At 42.3% G+C, this 23814-nt stretch overlaps 1 protein-coding gene across 22 annotated transcripts in view; it reads right to left on the bottom strand.

The window, feature by feature from the left end:
• SGMS2 (sphingomyelin synthase 2) overlaps positions 1 to 23814 on the bottom strand; it is a 130203-nt gene that overhangs the window by 69357 nt on the left and 37032 nt on the right. For 4 of the 22 annotated variants that reach the window (XM_077882230.1, XM_077882236.1, XM_077882233.1 and 1 more), the window contains exon 1: positions 12720 to 12964. The exons of 10 other annotated variants lie outside the window; for them this stretch is intronic. The gene's annotated coding sequence lies outside the window, so the exon portion shown is untranslated. Of the gene's footprint in view, positions 1 to 11501; positions 12050 to 12276; positions 12458 to 12719; positions 12965 to 23814 lie in introns of those variants that run through there. 8 more of the 22 variants (XM_077882229.1, XM_077882234.1, XM_077882232.1 and 5 more) reach the window with 2 other exon arrangements.

Below are 23814 nucleotides of genomic sequence, written 5' to 3'. Positions count from 1 at the left end.
AATGCAGGTCTCTTGGTCATTGCTGGCTATCTGACTCCTGTCTCCATTAGGAATGACTAACAGGCAACTCGAACAAACCCATGGCAAGGACACAACTCTATTTCCTATAATCCTCTCACCCACCACACATCTGGAAGTCCTGCTTGACTTCTACTCACTCGTGTCACTCATCCAAACCTCACCACAAGTCTTATCAATTCTCCCTCCATCCCTCTCAAATCCATCCAGGACTCTCCCTCCCCAGCACAGCCACCCTACTGCTGGCCGCATCCTTCCTTATGCAGTAGCTTCACAACTGATCCTGCTTCTACTCTCATCCCCTTCTACTCCATTTTTTGTTCAGCAGCCCGAGGTCTGTTATAAATATACATCAGATCATGCCTGTTCTTTCTTAGACCACTTCAGGACACCTCCTCACTGCATTTGCAAGAAGGCTCATTCTCCTTACAAAGTCTGCAAGCCCCACACTGCCGGGTCTGGCCTCACTTCTGGCTCCCCCCCTCTTCTCCTGTGACCAACCACTCTCCTTCCCAGGCTGCCACACACACTCTTCCTCTTTACCCTCCTCCTTTACCCCCTACTGCAAGTCTCGCTATTTCCAACAAACCTTTCCTGACTGATAGCGCAGGCTTTCCCAGTCACTCCACAGTATGACCATGTTGCCTTTGAAGAACAGGTCCAACTCTGAACTTTATTGTTTATTTATTGGTTTGACTTGTTTACATTGCTCAACCTCTCTTTTCAGCCTCTTCTCTCAACACATAAACTCAATCTCCACTAGGGTAGAAACCTTGACTACTGTTCACTGAATCCCTAGAATCAAGAATAAAGTCTAGAGCATGGCAAGTGTGCAAAACATTGTGTTGGATGCGTTAATTTCAGAAGGAATTGAGGAAGGCTTGGGACTATGTCTCAACCATCTGTGTTGTGGAGGTATTTGAATTAGTCAACATGTTTCTGAAACCCAAAGCAAACTTTCTCGAGAATTTCATGAGAACAGTGGCTTGTCCAGTAGCTGGGGAATTTTTTGCTATGAAATCCTCTGCTTTTAGTTATATTCCCTACACAGAATTGCATTCTTCCCTTCCTCCCTCCCCTCCCTTCTCTCCCTCTCACTCTGTGCCTGTGTCTTCTATTCTAATCTCAAAGTTCCTGGCAGACGATATTTGATATCAAGTAATGACTTCTGTCATCTAGGTTTTATAGTAGTCTCGCTTCTCAAATTGTTCCCATCAGCAACTGAGCAAGTGCATATACTAATGAGGAGCGTTATGCATATAAATAGGGTAAGAGCAGGATGAAGATGGTGGCAGATAAATAGATCTGACAGTGAGGGGACACCAAGCCAGACATTGCACACATCTTATGGTATCACAGTTCACAAACCCCTATTAACAGTCATCTTTTCTGTAAGCTTGAGTCTAATTATCTAAATCTTTCTTTTGTAGGTCCAGGCACACCTCCTGACATCGAAATTCAAAAATTTATGTTACAGATAACTTTAGAGACATGTTCCACCCTACCATTCGGCTTTTTCACTCTTTCTAGCAAAAGGCACCAGAAACACTTTTCTCTGGTGCTCACTCGGGCGATTCCATGACATCATTCAGTTTTTCTACAACACACCAGGGTCACTGGATGGCAACCATTAAAGAATTATCTTCAGCTTCACGGAGGGTGTTGCTGCTTAAGGATAAAGCTAGCCAGAGCTGCACTGCCCAGTGGAGTAGCTGCCAGCCACACGTGGCCACAGAGCACTTGCAGAGTGTCAATCCATGCAGAGATGTGCTGTGAGCACAGAACATATACCAGATTTCAAAGATTTAGAAGAAATGCATAAACATGTCAAGAATTTTTATATTGATCATAATTGATAATATAACATTTTGATGTGAGTTAAAAGGTTGAAATTAATTTCACCTTTTTTTTTTTAACTTTCTGTGAAAAAAAAATGTGGCTGTTGGAAAATTCAAATTGTGTATGTGACTCTTATGTGGGGCTCATATATATTTCTATTAGACAACCTTGGGTTCTTAACGGATGGTTACTTCCAGGGGAGGGGGCAGGTCATCACATTGGTCCCAGGTCTGGTCTTTGCCCAGAAACTCTTTCATCAGTTCACCCAGGAAAGAGGTTGGGAACTGATTCATACTAATGGGAGATGCAGCAGAAAACACCAATCCATTAACTTATCAATGATGGTTAGGAGGTAGGATAGATACCTTCTGGTACTAGCAAAGGTTACTAGGCCTCTTACATAACCTAGACAACCTCATTCTGCTATAGAGATATTGACAGGAAAAAGCAAACTATTAACCAGGAATTACTTGATGAGGATAAAATGCAAGCAAATGAGTCAAGAGTTGTATAGGAACATTGCATCCCCCAGGACAGGACTCAAGAAGTTCCTACAGAACCTAGAAAAAATCTCCTCCCAGAGCATTTTAGAATACAGACTGAAACGCTCTTTCCTCTACATTGTTTTTTCCAAATCTTCATTTATAAGAGGAAATCAATCCAATCCTATTTTTTATACATCTATAATTTCCCTCCTAAACTAACAAAGTGACTCCAAATCTAAAAAGGATATATTTAAAGGAAATGCAAATATGAAAATGTCCTATTTCTGTGGTCTTACGAGTTTCTAATTTTTAAAGTATTTTTACATAAGGCAGTCTCTTCCCCCTAGAAACTGCCAAATATATATTTATGCCATCCAGGTAATTTTCCACCCATATTTCTTTAAAATTATTTTTAAAAATCTTACATGAGCTTTCATTTTTTAATACAGGGAAATACTCAAGATTTTATTCCTTACACTGCTATTTCTACATTGGACAAAGGAGAGACCCTCAATTAATGGAAGTTGTCTCCCAGCTACAAGGTAAGATTATTGGAGGATTCCTTTAAAAAAAAAAAAAAAAAAGTAACCTCATCCATTAAAGTTATTATTTTTAATTTAAATAATTAATGCTTCAACTCCAAGATATCACCACTTGGGAGGCCTATAACCCTCTGGATACTTATTACAGATGATCCAATGAACAAAACCGTCTTTTATTTAATTCATTATAGTTTGGAAAGTCCTTGCATAGATGTGTCCCTGCTCTCAGAGAATTCATATTAACATTGCTATATAAGCAAAGAGTAAATTTTAAAAAACTAAAGGGAATCTGGAATCAAAGCTCAAGTGATAATACCCACCACATCTGGACTATCATCTCACCCCCCAAGCAAATGCAGGGTGATGAGGACCACTATGTGCAATGCAGAGCCACATTTCTGCCCAGCAGCTCTGATGGAAAAAGGCCCAAAGTGGTGCAACTTGCTCCAAAACCCATGGACTTTTTTTTTTTTTTTTTTTTTTTTCTGAAACCTTGGTACTTACTGTCGTTTTAAACATCTGCTAGGTGTAAAAAATGATGTCATTTATCAAAATGAATTGTCAAAAGTTAACTCCTCTACCCCTAAAGTGGTTAATTTTGCATATAAAACAGGATAGCCCCCCAAATGTAAACACTTGCTACACCTGATATGCTCATAACAATAAATCAACAGATTAATAAACAGCTTTCCCAGGGCTGGCCTAAGGAACAGATCCAAATGCAGCTTGTTCTGGTAACTCTATTAGTCTCCTTTTGCTACGGTAACAAGTTACCAAAAATTTAGTGGCTTAAACAACACACATTTATTTTCTTACAGTTCTGGAGGTCAGAAGTACAAAATGAGTTGCACTGGGCTAGAATCCAAGTGTCAGCAGGGCTGCATTCCTTTTTGGAGGCCATAAGGGAGAATCTATTTCCCTGCCTTTTCCAGCTCCTAGAAACTGCATACATTCCTTGGCTCGTGGCCCCCCTTCCATCTTCAAAGCCAGCAATGGTCCTCTGAGTTTTTTCAACTCAAAGTTCTACTAGTTCTGACCCTCTGGTTCTGACTCTTGTGCTTCTCTTTTTCACTGTGTCCAACCTGATAATCCAGGCAAATCTCTGCATGGTAACCTCAGCAGATGAGCAACCTTAATTCCCTCTTGCCGTATAATATAAGGGATACACAGATTCTGGAGATTAGGATGTGAAACCTTTGAGGGGCCATTTTTCTGCTTACCACCATCTCCAATACTAATTGGAAAACAGTCAATGAAACCTCACATGTACAAGCTACTCTCCCCCAGTAGGGCTCTCAACTATTTTATAATAGGTGAAATCTCTAAAACTTAAAAAATAAGTATCATTAGAGTAGCAGGTATAAGACTGCAGATCATCTTCTTGCTGAGCTGAGTGCACCAATCAGGGAAATGGAAGAATTCACCTCTTTCCCAGACTCAGCACCAAACCTGACCAAACACTCAGAAATTTTCAGAGAAAAACATTTGAGGGGCGTCTGGGTGGCTCAAGTGCATTAAGCATCTGCCTTCAGCTCAGGTCACAATCTCGGGGTTCTGGGATTGAGCCCTGCATTGGGCTCCCTGTTCAGTGTGGAGTCTGCTTCTCCCCCTCCCTCTGCCCCCCCCAAATAAATAAAATCTTAAAAAAAGAAGATTGACAATACCACATTGAAAATTAAGCATCGCCATCTTTCAATACTTATACTGAAATATAGGACCTGGTTTAATCCTCCACATGGTAAATCACAGGGATTTGATGGCATGTTTGGACAGGTGTGATGTTTAAGTTGTGAGATACATCCTAGATTCTACAATCAACAGTTTGGTGGTTTGACTCTGCGGCCAAACTGTCTGCTTTCAAAACCCAACTCTGCCTTGTACCAGCTGTGTGACCTTAGGCAAGTGACTTAATCTTTCTGTCTTGAAAGGGCATCTTTAAAATGGGGACAATAAAATACACCTCAGAGTGTCTGAAGGAGAAGTAAATAAAGTTATAAGTGCTCAGAAAAACATCCTGGCAAATACTGAGTGCTTTAAGTGTTTGGTAAATACAATTTTAAGTGTTCCTTCTTGCTGCTTATAACTGGCCAATCAAACTATATTCCACTATTAGTGTATTTTTCAGCACTAATCAATCCATCAAAGAGGATATATTCCTATACACACACACATATAATTTAATAAAAACAATACCCTCTCTTACTATTAAAGTTTGGTAGCTACTGGGGTGGTCACAACTGGACCTTAAACAACTTGCAGAACAAATGCAAATATCAGAAAACACTAGCAGCTGTGTGAAATAAACCGTCTCAGGGCCTCCTAAAGAAAGACTCACAGCATCGGGGAAGACAGTGGGGTCTGTGATTCTTAATGGCCCCAGGCATTTTCTGGGACAGTGGTGTTCATGGTACAATACCCCTCAGAAGGCTGAGCTCTGTAAGGCACAGTAACAGTTGTGCTACATTAACGCTCGCAGCATCTGCTGAGAGGGCTGGCATATTGTGATTGCTGCTTTGAAAGCTTTTCAGCATTCACAGCTGATGTTATACACTTCTTACGAAAGTTCTTGAATTCAATGGCAGTGTACAAACAACTTCAATGATTTTATTTTAACCCCCATAAGAAGGATGAGGGAAGGGTAAAGGACAGGACCCTACCAATATAGGCATGATGTGACAAATGGCTATTCTATTATAAAAGAAATAAGAAATCATTTGATTTTTGAGATAATCAGATTGAACATTTTGTTTTAAAAGTTAGAGATGTAGCCTGTATGCAATAAATAAATAAATAAATAAATAAATAAATAAATAAATAAATAATGAAAGCTAAGCCATTGAGTAGGTATACGAACCAAGCATTACCCTCAGTGTTTTACTCACAAAGTTCCATAGGTCTTATGGTCACCTTATGAAGTAAATATTTTATTCCCTTTTTACCGCCAGGAAATGGAGGTTCATCTAAGGAAGCTGCCCAAGGTCACCTAGTGGGGAGGAGGGGTGTTGGGACCCACAACATCCCACTTCCTCCCCGATAAGTGTGTCTTTCTTTAGGAAGCCCTGAGGCCTTATATTTCATACAGCTGCTACTGTTTTCTCAGATTTGCATTTGCCCAGGTGGGCCTAACCCTATGTGTGTTCATCCCTCTGGCTACTTCATGATCTTAAAGCAGCACAGACCAGATAAGTATCCCAGAAGATGGGGTAGTAAACATACAATCCCATATAAAAATATATTATCCGCCCCCAAACTACCATATCTTCAAAGTCAATGGGAAGATTACAGAAAGTCTTGAGGGATATCAGGCAGTGCATGGCATTAGAATCATCTGACTCTCACTTCAAACCCTTGCTCTACTTCCTACCAGCTCTGCAGTCTTGAGTATGTTAACCTTTCTAAAAATGGTTTCCCTACCTCCACAGTGGAGAGCTCACAGTTTCTATTTTGCAGGTCAGTCTGAAGATGAAGAGAGGTTCTAATGTAGATTTTAAAATACTATCTCAGAGTCTCTCCCATTATTTAACCATTACTATTTTACCGGATTACGTCCGGCTTCTGGGTGTGATAAAGCTTGGAGGACCAGTTCTGTTTTAAAGGTTTGGCTTCATGGTCAACTACTGCCACAAGCATTTTCCTGAGAGGTCTCCACTTCTCTTTGGAGATGGACTGCCATCTAAAGGTATGCCTCCAAGGCACCTCAATTAGTTAAGTGGTCCATGATCCAAAATCATGTATTGCTTTGCCCCACTTCTCTACCCCTAAATGAAAACTCATTCCTTTACATTTTATGTAGATGTTAGATCAGAATTACTTATTTAAAGTAATTCTTAACCCTGTCCAGTGGAGTGTGTGTTAAGAGGTGTCTTCCCAGGATGGATCTCATCGTGGAACAGGCCAAAGAAGGCCTCTGACATACGTTTTCACGCCTGCCAGGCCAGCCCCTCCAGGATCACACAGGACCCCAGTTCCAAGAGGAGGAGCCAATCCCCAGTAGCCTCAGGATTGGGTATGATCCTCCAGAGGGCATAGAGTTGCCTCTGCCACATTCCCATCCTTGCTTCTGCAGTGGTCTTTCCGCCTTCAGGGCTCCTCCTCCTTTCAGTTCCTTCCTATTTGTGAAAAAGCTTTTCAAGAGTTTAATTCTTGGGGATCCCTGGGTGGCTCAGTGGTTTAGTGCCTGCCTTTGGCCCAGGATGTGATTCTGGAGTCCCGGGATCGAGTCCCCCATCAGGCTCCCTGCATGTAGCCTGCTTCTCCCTCTGCCTGTCTGTCTCTCATGAATAAATAAATAAAATCTTAAAAAAAAAAGTTTAATTCTTATCATGTATTTTACATTTCTAATCATCTTAATAAAAAGAGGTAATTAAATTCCAGGGGGTAGACACACATCCCCCAATTCTCCATAAATAGGATACCTCTAGTTCCACAGCTTCAGTTGGATAGCAATTTGCCTTTATTCAGCTACTCATTGAGACTTTCTAGAAGTGAGTACTGCTAGGATAAACATAAGAGTCAAGGATGCTGGAAGGTGGGTATCTCACTTCCTTCTCAAGTCTGCCTAAGGCTAGCCCTGACAACCGGGCAGCTTTCTTTCCACAGGTGAAAGGTATCACATAAATGAACCTCGGCGCAAGCACTACCAGAGAAGTGACATTTACCTGAAGGGGTCCTTCCAGACTCTTTCACCTGATTTGACTTTTAGTAGCTGGCTGTCTTTTCTGCCACTCTTGCTTTGAATTTGTTACCTTTCATTTCCTTTCATCCCCTCCTCTTTAACAATTTCCATATGTGGTTTTATTCTTTTTTTTTTTTTTTTTACCAGTATGGAGGGGTATATTGAAAGAAAAGATGTACATACAGAACACTCAATCCATTTGGTGCTTCTTTTTAAAAAAAATCTATGACTATGCCAAGTTTGGTTTGAAAGTCTTAAGTGATGTGATCAAACTAACAAAACTGTACACCTGAATCTTAAATGAGAAGCAAATCATCAAATTAGAGTTTGGTAATAGGGAAAACCAATCCGCAAATAACAGCTTACGCTTTGTACACTTGAGCACAAGTGGGAGACGGGGCGGGGGAGAGGAAGGACAGAAGGAGACAGCAAAGCAGACACCTTGCTGAGCAGAGAGCCTGATGTGTGGCTCAGTCCCAGAACCCAGGGATCATGACCTAAGCCTAAGACAGATGCTTAACTGATTGAACCACCCAGGCACCCTCCCTTTTATACTTTCATTCTATTACCTGTTTCTTTACATTCTGCTTTGAATTACAAGTTGTTGTTAGCAATTAATAAATCGAACTAAGTTTCTGTACAAAGAAGGTAAACTGACCACTACTCATAATCCAACATCCTTTATCAAAACTGTGAGGATAAAGTAACCATCCCTGGAAATGGAAATATAAACCCAAACCAAATTTAAATTTTGCCTCAGGGTAGCAAAGAGGGTATGATATTATAATAAAACTTGAGGATCCTTAAATGAAGAAATGCTTTATACCTATAATGGAAATTTATTGCACTTCCATTAAATCAACCCCAAAATGTCTTACCAATGATATGCTTTTCAAGAGATCAAACAACAAACTCATAAGGTTTTTAAAAAGGTGACCTATTTAAAAGTGATGGAGCTTAGTCTAAACCTAGTGTAGTTAGAAATCTGCTAAATGCAATGTCTGAAGTTTTTAATTTGTCCATCTTACTGGGTACTCAAAAGGCAAACTGTAGAAGAATTTCTTTTAGAGAGCTACCTGGCAAAATTAGCATTCCTCCATTCTGCTCTATTTGCCCACAAAAGTTTAGCTTTATGGCTAAGAACAAAATACAAGGCCAAATATCTCTTTAAGAAAGCCTGTGTGTTCTGTTTTCATCAGATAAATCCCTTGCGTAATGAGCTACTGACCTATTGTGCAGCTCCACAGAGAATGTTGATCCTATTGCTGAAATCTTATGAGAAACACTAAAGGAACACAAATTCAAACTCTTACATTTTAAAGAGAAAGTTTTCTAATTCTGAGTAAGAATGGTAAAAAAAAAAAAAAGGCAGCCTCTTTAAACATCACAATTCATTTTTTTAAAAGATTTTATTTATTCATGAAAGACACACACAGAGAGAGGCAGAGACTTAGGCAGAGGGAGAAGCAGGCTCCCCATGGGAAGCCCGATGCGGAACTCGATCCCAGGACCCTGGGATCACGACCTGAGCCAAAGGCAGATGCTCAACCACTGAGCCACCTAGGTGCCCTATAATTCACTTTTTAAAATGCAAAATTACTAAAATCATCATGGATATACACTTAGATATAGCTAGAAGGATACTTACTGCAGAGTTGCTTAAAATAGTAAAACTGGAAACAAACTGTCCCTAAACAAGGGCCTGGTTCAGTTGGGATGCAGCCATATAATAGAGAACTATAAAAGCTGCTGTATAGGAGTATTTTAGTGATAAAGATGTCCGTATCTGGATGAAAAAACAAGTTAGAAAACAGTGTGTAGGAAACAAACTCAGTTATGTAGAGAATGGCTTTCTAGCAGTGCAGCTTCAGGAAAGTTATTTCTCCAAATCAGTGTTCTTAATACATGTTAGCTTTCTGTGTCGTTTGTTTTTACAGAGGTGAAAAAGAATTTGAGGATAGAACATTAAGTGATTTTCTGGGTGACTGCTGGTTTGTTTAATCTGTACTTTTAAACTTCCATAAGTAATATACTACTTATTATACGGGGAAAATGTAATAAGTTGGAATATTCTCACACAGTGATTATCTTCTCAAAAATCTACCACAGTGCTTTGCTCACAGTAAATAAATGTTGGCTTAGCTGAATTTACTCTTCAGATTACATTTAAGCAAGTTTGTTCTGGGGTTCATTTAGATTATTTTAATGGGGGCATCTGGTTGGCTCAGTTGGTTAAGTGTCTGCCTTCGGCTCAGTTCATGATCCCAGAGTCCTGGGATCAAGCCCCGTATTAGGATCACTGCTCAGTGAGGAGTCTGCTTCACCCTCTCTTTATGCCTTTCCCCCTAGCTTGTGCTCTCCCACTCGCTCATGCTCGCTTGCTCTTTCTTTCTCTCAAATAAATAAATAAAATCTTTAAAAACACACTTTTCTTAATGGTCTATCTCTAATATTTTTATTGGGCAAAGCAAGGCATATTTGCATTGTTCAGCCTCATAAGAATGTATGAGCCCCAATTCAGGACTCATTGTAAAGCCACTAGATCTTGTGTTACCAGTAGGAGGCAGCTTACAGGAGGGAGCCTACTCACTTCTGGTTTCCTCCCAATTCCCCATCCTTTCCGCCTTTTTTGCTCCTTCCCTCCCCCCGCCACCCCACCCCATCATCAAGGTGAGGGGCGCTCTCTACTGGACCGGAAGCTTCAAGGACAGTTACAAAATCTTCATGGTAGCATCACTAGTACCTACTGTAGTGGCTAGAATATAGTAGCTTCTCACTAAATGTTTAACAACTGAATGAAGTGAATAAATGTGATAGTTCAGGTTAGAGGCTTCAATTCCTCCATAAGAGAACTAAGGTGGGTAGGCTACTCTCATCCAAAACTATCTAAAATTCTCAGTAATTGTCACTTTCTCCCAAAAAAACCCTCAAAGTATCACTTCTTTAAAAAAGAAAGTTCCCGTTTGTATTCCATTGTATATTTTAATAGATGTAAGATTAATCCTATTTTGCCCCATATTTTGTTTAAAGTCCTCCCCAATTTCCAGAGTTTAAGTCACTTGCTCAAATATGGCAAGTAAGTTACCACCAGATAGCCTCCTGGATTCCAAGGCCCCCAAGACCTTTCCACATCAGGTGGTATTAAAAACCTGTGACCTTTAACCCTAAAAGCTGTTGTAGATATGGTTAAGAACAAATCTTTCCAATAACAGCCAAGCAAATACTTCCTATCCTTCCAAATAGTTCCTCGGGCTTTTGTAAGATCCCAGGAGAAGAGAAACTGAGGCCAGGAGGCAGCAACCCAAAGGTGTCCAGTATTTCCCTCCAGGTTCCTAAGTCAACAGGCTTTACTTAAAAATGAAAACTAAAGAAACCAAATTAAATATTAACTCGTAAAACAACACTTCAACCAGAAGACTACTGTGAGGTAAGACAAGGGACAAATCAAGGAAAGGACTATAAAAAGGAAATTCCGTACTGCCTATTTGGAGAAAAAAATTAAAAAAAGGTTAAGGTTAGAGTTTTCCATCTGTCCAGTCTTCCTGCAAATTCTAGGTTTGTCACTTTTCACTGGTTGCTCTGACTCAGTTTAAACAGCAATCGACAGTTCCAGTGAAACCGGGTTGCAACCAAAAGCCTTTCAGGTATCCACAACGAAATGCTTAACTTCCTGAAGATCCAAGGAACTTGCCAAAGGATTTCCCAGGCTGAACCTCAGCCCACCAGGTTTATAGGCAGGAAATTTTGTGGACATTAATTGGTTGTCAGCCATGCCAGCTCTGGAATACACCATTATTTATATGTAAACAGTTACAATTTGTTGGGGTCTGCTTTGTGCCAGACACTATGAGAGTAATGAGGGTTTTAAAGCGAGAGAGACCTATCATCTGCAGTTACAGTCCCATTTTACTGAGTCAATGTTTAACAGAACTTAGAACCTACCGTTAATAGATGAGACTAAGAGTGACGCCAAGGATTTGCAAAGTTCACATTCAAAATCCATGCCCAACCTAGAGTCACTGCACAGTCGAAGCTCTTCAAAATGTAGCATAAACGTCAAAACGTTTTGAGGTCATATTAGAGCAGACAAGATGAAACGGAAGAACGGCAAAGATTGAAAATAGAAATAAAAGATTACAGCACATCCGAGTTGTTTCAAGAGGTGGCCGCGGGTTATTGACGACGATCCGGATCTGGGAGGGGTAGACGGGTCCATGCCCACCCATCCGCGCGGAGAAGCCAACCCTCCCTTTTCCTTGAGCGGAGTGGCTCGGGGATGCCAAGGTTTGAGGGTGGGCAGCCCAGGGCTGGACTACTGCTGTTCACACATCGTCAGTAAGTGGCTCTCGGAAGAGAGCAAGACCGTCCCTCCTCCACCTTCTGAACTTCAGTCCTGCCCTCCCGAGTGGCTTGGACAAGGTATGGTTTAATCTGGGTCCTTTCCACGCCAGGACCGAGTTACCCCGAAAAATGGTTGCAAATGAATGAGACGAAAGCTCAGCGCAAGGAGACTCAGCCACACAGCCAACCCCCTTCCCAGGCAACACGGACCAAGGATGCCCTGGGGCGGGCGGGGCGCGCGGGGGCCGAATTAGAGCCACGTCCGCGCTCGCCACCCACCTTCCCCCTCCCCGCGCGGCGCCCGGCGCGCGCTCCTCTGCCCAGTCCACCCCCCCCCCGCCCCACCTCCGCGCCGGCCCCTCCGGGCGCTCCTTACCGCTCCCAGCTGGGGCTCCCGCCGCTGCCAGCCCGGAGGCACCGGCTCCCAGGCGCGGACTCGGCCGGGGGACGGAGCCCGCCGCCGCAGCCACCCCCCGCCCCCCGCACCGAAGCCGCTAGAAAGTTTGCTCGGGGGTCTGTCCGTGCGCGCCGCGGCCCCGCTCTCCCGCTCTCCCGCTGCCTCCCGCTGCCTCCCGCGGCCGCCGCCCCCGAGGCCGCTGCCCGCGGCGCTGCAGCACGGCCGGGCTCGGCGGCCGAGGACGGCTCCGTGCGCGCCGAGGGCGGGGTCTCCCCGCCCGCTCGGCCCGCGGCGCGGCGCGGCGCTCGGTGTTTACCGCGGCCCGGCAGCCCGCTCTCCCCGCCCGCCGCCCTGCGCGCTCCTGACATCATTCATTCTCTCACACCCTCGCCCGCCCACTCCATTTCCAAACAGTGACTCACCCGGCCGGGTGGCGGCAGCGCCCGCTCCCGCTGCCGTGGCTGTCCAAGGCGCCGAGCAGAGCTCGACAAACCGGTGCGACTTCTTAAGGAGAAACCCCAGCCGACTCTCCCGGGGCTCAGCCACTAAAGGTGCAGGGAAGGAGGGGCTTGGCAGGCAGGGCCGATTGGCTCCCGGCGGAGAGCCCCAGGGCCCGGAGCAGACCTCCCGCACCCGTGGCCGAGCTCAATCTGGGGAAAGTTCTTTGGGTGCCACTCCCGGCAACTTTTAAGGATGGGGCCGGGAAGGGATCACCCTCCCCCCCTCCCCCGCGCCCACACCTTGCCTTATTCAGGAACGGCTTCCTGACTTGGGCGTGGGTGGGCTTGGGGACGTCAGCGGTTATTCCAAGGGTGTTTGCCCAGGCCTGCGTCGCGGAGGTGGGGTTCCAAACCTCCCGGGGTGGCCTGGCAGGGTCAGTCCGCTGGACGGCTAACTCTAGGTGTGAGCTGGAAGGGTGCTCCAAGTTAATGAGGCTAATAATACTTTCCCTTCGGTGACTAACGACCATGTCATTCGTCCTGTTAATTGATTTGCTTCTCTTTAAGGACAAGCGACCGTAACCAAAATAAACAGTTGAAAGAGTAGTTCTTTGCTCAAGTGAACGTTGCGCTCTTCCGCAGCTTTTGGAGCACAGGGCGCTGGGGCCTGCGGTTTCTTTGATGAGCTCAGCAGTTATGTTTTTAGAAGGGTGTTGCCTTCTTAAAAAATGGTCAAGGCTCTAGGTTTCTTGGAGTTGCTATTCATACACCTGCTGGGCAGTTTTCAAAGTAAACAAGGTCAGTCTCAGATTCTAACTAGGATGGATTAGAATGTGGCCAAACCTTGATTGAATTTAAATGACGATTATTTTATGTTTGTTTTCTACTTCTGGACAGGGTAATGATTGGTAATGATTAGAATTTGCACTGGCTTGTGGGTGATTCTATATAATAAAACAAAAATAATCCAGAGGCATCTCTAGGTGCCTATTGCAGAAATCATGAAAGTAAACAACCCTTTATCTATGGTAATTAAAAACCACTCTAATGAAAAAATATGCAGGGCAGTACCAAAGCACATAAGTATAAGAGGCCACATCAGAAGTTTCCCCCAAAAGAAGAGGCTCCCAAAATTAATCAAAGGTTTGGCATCACTGTGGTGAAAATGCACTCATTTAAAGCTACAGAAAAGTAAGGGGCACCTGGGTGGCTCAGTCGGTTCAGCCTTCCAACTCTGGTTTCAGCTCAGGTCATGGTCTAGGGGTTGTGGGATGGAGCTCCTCCTCTGCTCACTTCTTCTCAGGGAGTCTGCTTGAGATTCTCTCTCCTTCTCCCTCTGCTTCTGCCAATGCCCTGTTCTCTCTTTTTCTCTCTCAAATAAATAAATAAATCTTAAAAAAACAAAACAAAACAACAACAACAAAAAAACTACAGAAAGGTAAGAACCCAGAAGAGAACACCAACAATTGAAGTTTATTTTCCTTGGGTTCATCTTTCCTTTTCAGGAGGAGTTCATGTTCAATTTTACAAAGCCTAGGCATCTTGCCCAGAGGACAATAGCAAATAGATTAGTTTGCTGGGATGCAGTCAAAGTAAATGGATATTCAAACCAACATTTTTTTTTTGTAGAGAATCACAGACCTAATCAGAAGCTTGAATATCCTGTCCATTGGTAACACAAAGGGACTGCATTCTAATGCATAGCCACAAGCAAGTTTGGGTGAATATCCTATAAGGTTCAAGTATTTGGACATTATGGAGAGAAGTATAAAGTTTTCTACAGTTCTCAAAAAATGATGTTGTGGGCTTTTGGGCCTATACACAAGGATGAAATTTAAAAAGCTCAGAACAAAGCCTGACATCCTGCTGTCTTACTATATGAAGTAAATCTTGCAGCTCCATCTGGGGAGGGCCCCTCTTTGTATGGAAGGCTGTTTTTTTGTTGTTGTTTTCTTTTTAAAGATTTGCTTATTTATTCATGAGAGACACAGACTGAAGGAGAGAGAGGCAGAGACATAGGCAGAGGGAGAAGCAGGCTCTCCACAGGAGCCCGATGCAGAACTCGATCCTGGATCCCAGGATCATGACCTAAGCCAAAGGTTCACCCAACTGCTGAACCACCAGGCATCCCATGTATGGAAGGCTGTTTAATGGATAGTTCTGGATTTGTGGTTATTAATGTGCCTTGATTTAAATATTATGAAATAAATAATTAGGTCATTTTATTATTCACTTAAATATTCTCCAGTAAATGTAATGGTATAATTGTGATTGAGTTGCATGAACTTTTTACATTTTATTCATTGTTAACATATGAGAAAGCAAGTTATTCATCTTAATTTCTATGTTGTGAAAAATAGTAACTTGTCCTTCTCACAGAAAGAGATTTTTTTTTTAACTTTTTGTTCTTACAATGTATCAAAGTTTCCTAAGTACTAGATTTAGTCACCTTCCAAAAATTATAGTTGCTGAATGCTTTACGGGAAGGAAAGAGCTGGCCAGCGTGTTCTTGTCAATTTTTTCTAAACCAATGCATAGTGTAAATATCATTTTATAGATATTTCTTTGTTATGATAAAACATACTGATTGTTAGGGAAACATTTGTAGTACTTAACTCCTTATAATAACTCCTACTTTGGACATAACCTAAATCATTGACTCAATCAACAATGGTTATTGAGTTCCTACTTTGTGCCCATGCTGCTTATCTAAGAATCACCATGTGCATCTTCTAAACATCAGTCTCACAATGGAAAGTTTTCTTTAAAAATTTTTGCATAAGAAAAAAAATTTTTTTGCATAAGAATGTTTATTGCAGCATTATTTATGATTTTTTCCAGGGTCCAGTGTAGTGCCTGTCATGTAGTATTCAATGAGTGAAATAAATGAACAAAACAAACCAATAGTGAAGTAACTCCATGTTATGGGAAATTATGTAGGCAATAAAATAAAATAATCCCATAGGCTCTGACTTTAGAAAACTGTCCTTGTTGGGATGCGTGGGTGGCACAATTGGTTAAGTGTCTGACTCTTGATTTTGGCTCAGGTCATGATCTCAGGGTTGTGAGATCAAGCCCAGGGTTGGGCTCTGTGCTCACCACAGGGTCTGCTTAAAATTCTCTCTCCCTCTGCCTCTCCTGTTGGTGTATGTGCTCTCTCTATATCTGAAATCAATCAGGGAAGGAAGGAAGGAAGGAAGGAAGGAAGGAAGGAAGGAAGGAAGGAAGGAAGGAAGGAAGGAAGGAAGGAAAACTGTCCTTATTAGTGACAAATATAAGCAGTGAAGGAGCAGAGGGAAAATACACACGGCAGACACACACACCTTTTTTGGCAAACACCACTCCCATGAAAAAAATACAGAACCAAACTATATTACCTCGTGACAATGAGATACAGAAGGGCAGAGTGTGAAGAAGAAACTTGTACTTTTGGACTATTTTTCTATGAAAACCTGTATTATTTTTGAAATTAAAAATAGCAACATAAGCAACATTAGAACTTAAGAAGACAGTTCTAGGAGTTCATGACATAGGAGGTCTATAGTCTCATTGGAGAGACAATGATAGCCAGAACAACTAGAGAATAAGGCTGTTTACCTTCTGGATTTGGAATTTAGATGCTCATTTTTGCCAGGCCCATCCAGACCAAACACCTATGATTTACTGAGTACTTATTATATGCCAGGGACTAAGCTGTATTATCTCATTTAATCCTTTAACCAATGATATGAGGTAGGTACTCAAAATCCCCTCCTCTTCATAGGAGGTAACCAAAGATAAGAGAGATTATTATTCTCCTAAGATCACATTGAAGTAAGTGATATCACTAGGGCATAAAACCAGTACTTCTGGCTTCAAAGAGCATAGTTTTGTTTTGTTTTTTGTTTGTTTGTTTGTTTGTTTGTTTGTTTTGAGAGAGAGAGAGCACAAGGGCACCTGCATGGGGAGGGAGGGCAGAGGGAGAGGGAGAAGCAGACTCCCTGATGAGCACAGAAAGCCCAATGTGGGGCTCCATCCTGGAATGCTGAGACCATGACATAAGTGGAACTGGAGATATAAATTTTAGAATAAAAAATAAATAAATAAATAAATTTTAGAATAGTCAGCATGGGAAAGATAATGAGGAGGCCACTGGGAAAAAAATGAGACGGCCTGGAAATAGGGTCCAGAGTAAAAAGGGAAGAGGTCCAAGAAAGGGCCCAACATTAAAGGGTTGGCAAAGGAGAACACTGCAGATGGGCCTGAAAACACAAAACTGGTGGGGGGGAAACTAGGAGAATGAAGTGTTAAGGAAATTGAGGAGGAACAGCTCCTCAACCACAGGAGGGAAAAGGGCAAAAAAGCAGCATGGGAATCACGTTTGTAGACTGCTTCTAAGAAGTTAAAATTCTTGCTCTCCATGCTTCCATTTTTCTGTGAGTTTGGAGGTGTGTATCAGTTTTCACTTGCTGCTGTAACAAATTACAAACTTACTAGCTTGAAACAACACAAGGTATTAGCTCACCATTCTGCAGGTCAGTAGTCCTCCAGATTCTGCTGGTTTCTCAGCTCTGGGTTTCACCAGGACTGAAATCAAGGTGTCGACAAGCAGGGCTCTTATCAGTAGGCTCTGGCAAGCTTCCAGATCCATTCAGGCTGTTAGCAGAATCCAGTTCCCTCTCGCTGCAGGATCAAGGTCTCTGTGTTGCTCTGCTGGCTGTCAACTGGGAGCCACCTTGCTAGAGGCTGTCCCAGAGCCAGCTAGAGGCTGTCCCAGAGCCAGCAACGGAGTGTGGAATCCTTCTCACAACTGGAATCTTTCTGACTTCTTGTCCTGCTGCATCTCTTTGCCTCAGCTAGAGAAATTTTCCTGCTTTTAAAGGACTTGTGTGACTACATTGGGCCCACCTGGATAATTCAAGCTACTCTTTCTATAGTAAAGCCCATAATGTTAATCACATCTACAAAGTCCCTTTTGCCATGTGACCTAACATGTTCCAGGAATTAGGGTGTGGACATCTCTGGGGTCCCATTCTGCAGACCACAAGGTGACATCGTCAACTGAGAGTAAGGAAGTGGGAGCCGTGGGTGGTTTTAGAAAGAATGAAACCAGTTTAAAGTAGTCACACTGAAGAATAAGAATATGAAGTGACTAGGGGCGCCTGGGTAGCTCAACCTGTTAAGCATCTGCCTTCGGATCAGGTCAGGATCCTGGAGTCCTGGAACCGAGCCCCGCCTTGGGCTCCCTGCTCAGCAGGGGAGTCTGCTTCTCTCTCCCTCTGCTCCTAATCCTGTTCCTTCTCTCTCTTGCTCACTCTCAAATAAATAAAATCTTTTATTTAATTTTTTAAATATTTTTTGATTATTTATTTATTCATGAGAGAGAGAGAGAGAGGCAGAGACACAGGCAGATGGAGAAGCAGGCTCCATGCAGGGAGCCCGATGCGGGACTTGATCCCAGGACTCCAGGATCATGCCCTGGGTGGAAGGCAGGCTCTAAACCGCTGAGCCATCCAGGCGTCCCTAAATAAAATCTTTTTAAAAAAGGACATTAACTAGAAAAAACATAAATTTGGGAGATGGTACTGAAGACTGAAGTCATGGCCCTAGTGGTATAAGAATGTCCTTCTCTAGCAGTGCTCAAACACGGGGTACCAGCAGGCATAATGGGGGTGGTAGATGAGATAGACAGGAGGGAGGGAGTTTAGGACAGTGTCGATGAAGTAATGGATTAGGGAATAAAAGATGGTCAAGGAGAAAAGCAAAAGGAGGAGGGGGCTGATGGATAAGGGAAAAGTAAAAGGATTTGTAGCCTGGAGATCCTGTAGACATTGCAGAAATGGGAACTAGGGGAAAGAGAGAAGAATTTGGAAACACGGGAGATTGGGTGGTGAGATTTATGAACTACTTATCTGAGCAGTTTGTGCAATGGCAGGGCCTGAAATGTGGGTGGATGAGGTGGAGGGAAGAAGAGAAATTGTTGAGGGCACTAGAAGAACAATTCTCATGGATGCTGAAGTTACCCAGAATGAGGGCCAGACAAGGGGCAGAAAAGATGACAGTAAATAAGGTGCCAAACAATTAATAATGAGTTGAACGAGGAAAGAAAGAAGATAGTATAGAAGATGTGAATGCCTCAAATGAGCAGGGCACTTTATGAAAGCCTGGCATAATCTCAGTCCAGAAGTATCTCTAGAAATCAAAGAGACACAGACCCTACTTTTCAACTTCAAAGTACATAGAGTATGAGAAGATAATTGGATATCTTTGACAGGCTGCAGGGAAAGCATATCCCCAGATTGCAGTTAAGGCCAAAAAATATAAGGGATATTTAGAGACACAATTGAGCAGATAGGAGAATTTGTGATCATAAAGTAGGAATTTCAAAGGTTATAGGAGTAGGGTTTAGGGAGCCATGGGTAGATTCAGGGAGATCTGGGAAAATCACAGAGTATTATAGAAATAAGTATATGGAAATATGTATGGAGATAGAAGAGGCAGGTGAGTGGGGTGGAGGAGGTTTTCTCCCTAAACTCACCCCCCTCCCTACCTTTTCTGGAGGGGACAGCTTGATCTTTTCCCAAAGCCAGGGCAGTAAAAGGTAGTCTTGTGTAATATAACTAAAGGCTAAAGAGGAGACCTACTTATTTAGCATAATAGAATTCAGGAGATATATCAAGCAGAGATTAATCTCAGTGCAAATGTTCTCATTTTGTATTAGCTGTCCCATTCAGAGGCCAAATTACTATAAGAATCCCTCCTCCTCTCCTTTTCCTCTCTTAGGATCCAAAAGCCGCTAACTGGCCCCTAACTACCTGTACTTAGATATGCTTGACAGTGAATGACAAATCGTGACAATGTTTTGGGAATAGGCAGGAGAAAATAGGTTTAAAATTCTGAACAGCTCTCTTTGAGGAAGAAAAAGAGAAAGATCCAGTAGGGGTGGAGGTTGGGGGGCCATGCTTTACTGGTCAAGATAGGAAGCCACGGAGTCAATTAGGATAGTGCACAGCTCTGGATGGAGCAGGTATGGAAAGGGAATAAATTGATTGGGCTGAAGAAAACAGTACCGAGTCCTCTCCCAGTACCACTCAGGAGAATCTTGAAATAGAGTATTTGGACCAGAAGTAAGGGCAGGTCTAATTTCTGGGGTCTGGGCTAATGTAAAGATTGCTTTGTTTTTACTGTATGCCACTCACTTCTACCATAAAGGGGTAAGTGTTGGGACTACATGAGAAATGGCAGAGAGTTCTGAGAGTCTCCTGGAGGGTAGTGGGAACAAGTGCCTTAGAAAAACACAGCAACAGCAGCAGCAGCAAAAAATGATGACAGTGACTTGATTCATAAGAATCATCATCATGTGAAGCCCCCACCCATGACTTAATCCATCTTCAGGGGAGGGATTCCAGACATCATTTTAAGTCAGTGCCTGAAATGATTTTTTAAAAATTTTATTTATTTGAGAATGAGAGAGCACAAACCGGGGGGGAGAGACAGAGGGAGAGGGAGAAGCAGGCACCCCAACTGAGCAGTGAGCCCAATGTGGGGCTCGATTTCAGGACCCTGTGATCATGACCTGAGCCCAAGGCAGACACTTAACCAACTGAGCCACCCAGGCATCCCGCCTTAGATAATTCTAATGTTGAGAAAAAATTGGACAATTTCAGCCCAAGGCAAGGATTCTCTACCTTTTTTTCCTATATTGTTGAGCAAATTACACTCTTCCTAAAGAAATACTAATTTTAAATCTGGCATCATGCCATCCTGGAAGGGACTATCGGAATCACAAGGCAGGCTAGGTTAGGTAAGAGGCAGAGGGAGAAGGGAGGGTGGACTTTAGCTGTAACCAGCTTTCCCAGGGACACTGAGGCTTCTTTTCAATAGGGAAGGTCATGCTCCCACCCCCAATTCTACTCCCAACCTCCTTCCCTGTGTGAGTCACTGGTCCAGACTAGTCTGCAGGAAGAAAATTTACTAACAAGCTTAATAGTTATATTCTAATGTTTAGAGTGTTCTGTGACTATAATTCTTGTGAGTCAGTCTCTAATAGGCCAGTCACCTTGCATTCTAGCAAAGTTGAATTTTAAGCCAACTAAACTAAAGCCCAGACTTCACAGCCTGGTGCTCAAACCAGGAAAGTAACCCCTTCCTTATAGGACACATCTGGACAGCCTGCTTACCTCCTAGGCCACATGCACTTTCTCCTTTGGCTGCCTCTCCAAATGTTCCTCCTGGTTCTATTCCAATTAGAATGTGCACGCACACATCTTCCTCCACACAGTTTATCAGGGCACTATATTTGATTATATCACCTTACCCCCAACTTGCCCTTCTTAAAAGGAGTGGGACTTGAATTGCAGATTAAACATATATTTTTTTCTCTAATTTAAAATGTGAAGGAGGATGATATTGCTGGAGGACATGCTAACTTTATGCAGATCTGACTTCCCAGCTGTTAGTTCAGACTAAAATGTCTAATAGGAAGGGTACAAAGTCTGCCTCTTTATACAAGCCCTTTCTACGATGAAAGGAGGTAATAACTGTGTAGTGTTGTGCTTTCTATGTGACAGTGTCCAGCCAATACCTTAATTATGTAATAAATACTATAACAACCATATGTATATCATATAAAACTTTCTGGTAACTAAATATAGTCAGGAATGGAGAGATATGGAAAGTGAATAATAACAGATGAAAATCTTTGGCTTCTCAGTTTTTTCAATTCTAATCTTTGGTGTGTTTTCAGGCAGTGGCCACTAAAGATTGTATCATATATACAATTATAATTTTCACATTAAATAACACCTGCTTTTATACTAATGTCACTGAAAAGAAGCCAGACTACTTTCATATATCACTAACTCCTTTATTAAATCTTTACAACATCCTCTTAGATTCTGATGGCTCCTTAGTCTGCAGTCAATATTTAATCTGAATGTTTTAAGATTCAGAAGCAAGCAATTGCCTATGATAATTTTTAAAAACATGTACTATTTTCTTTTGTGTTTTTAAAATCCATTGTTTTCTGCTTAATTTAACATTATATCACCCACTCCTACCCCTAACTTGCCATTCTTCATTCTCTCCTTCACTTGCCCTTTCTTAGCTAGTTCTTATAAATTAATCTCGTCCTTCTTTTAACCATCTATTTCTTGGTCTGGTTTCATTCATTATATCTACTTTTCTTCCAATTAAATTTGAAGGGAGAAAATTTATCTTATTTATTATATGTATTCTAGGTTTCTCCACTTAGCCACCTGTTGCTACTCTATAAATACATTTGATTAACTGCACTTTTCATCTATATTGAGTCCATCTATCCCATAAGCATTTATCAAGTACCTACTATATGCTGAGTTTTATAAGGGAGACCAAAGGTGTAGCATATATCCCTGGTTTCAAAGTGTTCTCAACACAGGAGCACCTGGGTGACTCATTAGTTTAAGGGTCAGACTTTTGATTTCATCTCAGGAAATGATCTCAGGGTGTTGAGATCAGCCCCTTGCTCAGTCTGTTGGTCTGCTGTAGGTCCCCCCCCCCGCCCCCATTCATGTGTGCTCCCTAAATCAATCAATTTTCAAAGTGTTCTCAATACAGTTGGGAAAATAATATGAACACATTAGAATTACATTTATCAGAATGTGATCATATTTCACTCAGAAACAGTTAATATATTTATTTCACATTTATTTTCAAAGGTTTTTGCCCCATCTCATGGACTGCATGACAACCTGCTTAGAACCCACTTTAATTGTGACTACCAGGGCCAACCACTTCTGGCTCCTGGCTTCCCCCTACCCCATCATCTCTAGGATAACACCCTTCGCAACATGCTAGTTAGTTCCCATTGTATATAACTAAATCAACAGAAAAAGTTAAGAGGAAAACATAGAATAATAGTAGCAATTATATTCACCAAAATGTTGCACCATAGGCATATGGGTGTACATATACTCAAAATAGGGTCTTGGCAGGAAAAAGTTGGCATACCCAAAGAGATTAACTAAATAGTCTAATGAAGGGACTATTTATAAAGGATGTAGTTAGAGAAGCCAGTACAAAGATGAAACAAGAAATGATGAAGCACCCAGGGACATTGGAAGTCATTATCACCTCTGGGCCTGGAGAGGAAGGGAGGGAAAGAGGTCTCCAGTGCCAGTAAGAGCTAGCACCATAAAAAGAAGCTGCTAGACAGAAGCTGTGGCCTTAGGTGGAGAAATGTAGCCATTCAGAGTGCAGAGAGTGAGATGAACAGTGATCCTGACCTCTCTCCTCTTAGATTTCCTGCTGGTGATTGACCTGGAGGGAGGAAGGAAGGTCAGATGGTACAGGCAGGAAAGTTCAGAGTCCAAGGCTACAGAACAGGGCTGAGTAGGGTGAGAATGGATCTGGAAGGGCAAAGGGAGAATAACCATCATAGCTTCCTACAGAGTTTTGGGAGTCCATGACAGGTTGGTTTATGATAAGGTATTTCTAAGGGCATTGAACTCCATCGAGATTCTCAACTGGAAGATCCCAGCTGGGAATAAGCATAGTAGGGCAAATTAAAAAGACCAGGGATCCCTGGGTGGCTCAGCGGTTTGGCACCTGCCTTTGGCCCAGGGCGTGATCCTGTAGTTCCAGGATTGAGTCCCGCATCGGGCTCCCTGCATGGAGCCTGCTTCTCCCTCTACCTGTGTCTCTGCCTCTCTCTCTGTGTGTCTCTCATGAATGAATAAATAAAATCTTAAAAAAAAAAAAAAAAGACCAATGACTTCAGAGTTTAATTTAACCAATTATTCTCCCAAACCCCTCCCCTATACTAACTACTATACAATTTAAATGTAGCCTAAGTTATTAACATTACATCATCTGTAACTGCGGTGGGAAAATGCTCTTTGGTCAGGTTTAACATTATCTTTAAACGTTAGAAAATTAGGAGAAAAAAGAAGCCACCATGAAGGCAAGGTAAGCAGTTATGTAGGTTTGCTCCAGATAGTCCCAAGTTAAAGGGACTTGGGATTTTACAAGACTGTACAAATATACAACAAAAATCACTCTGAGCTTTGTAATTCAGAGATTCCCTAAATAGCCTTTCCTCAGAAATCTGCAGATAACT

Source organism: Canis aureus, chromosome 33, assembly GCF_053574225.1.
Source record: "Canis aureus isolate CA01 chromosome 33, VMU_Caureus_v.1.0, whole genome shotgun sequence".
Lineage (NCBI taxonomy): Eukaryota > Metazoa > Chordata > Mammalia > Carnivora > Canidae > Canis > Canis aureus.
The sequence above is the reverse complement of the archived record's forward strand: the minus strand, read 5'-3'. Positions and strand labels throughout refer to the sequence as shown.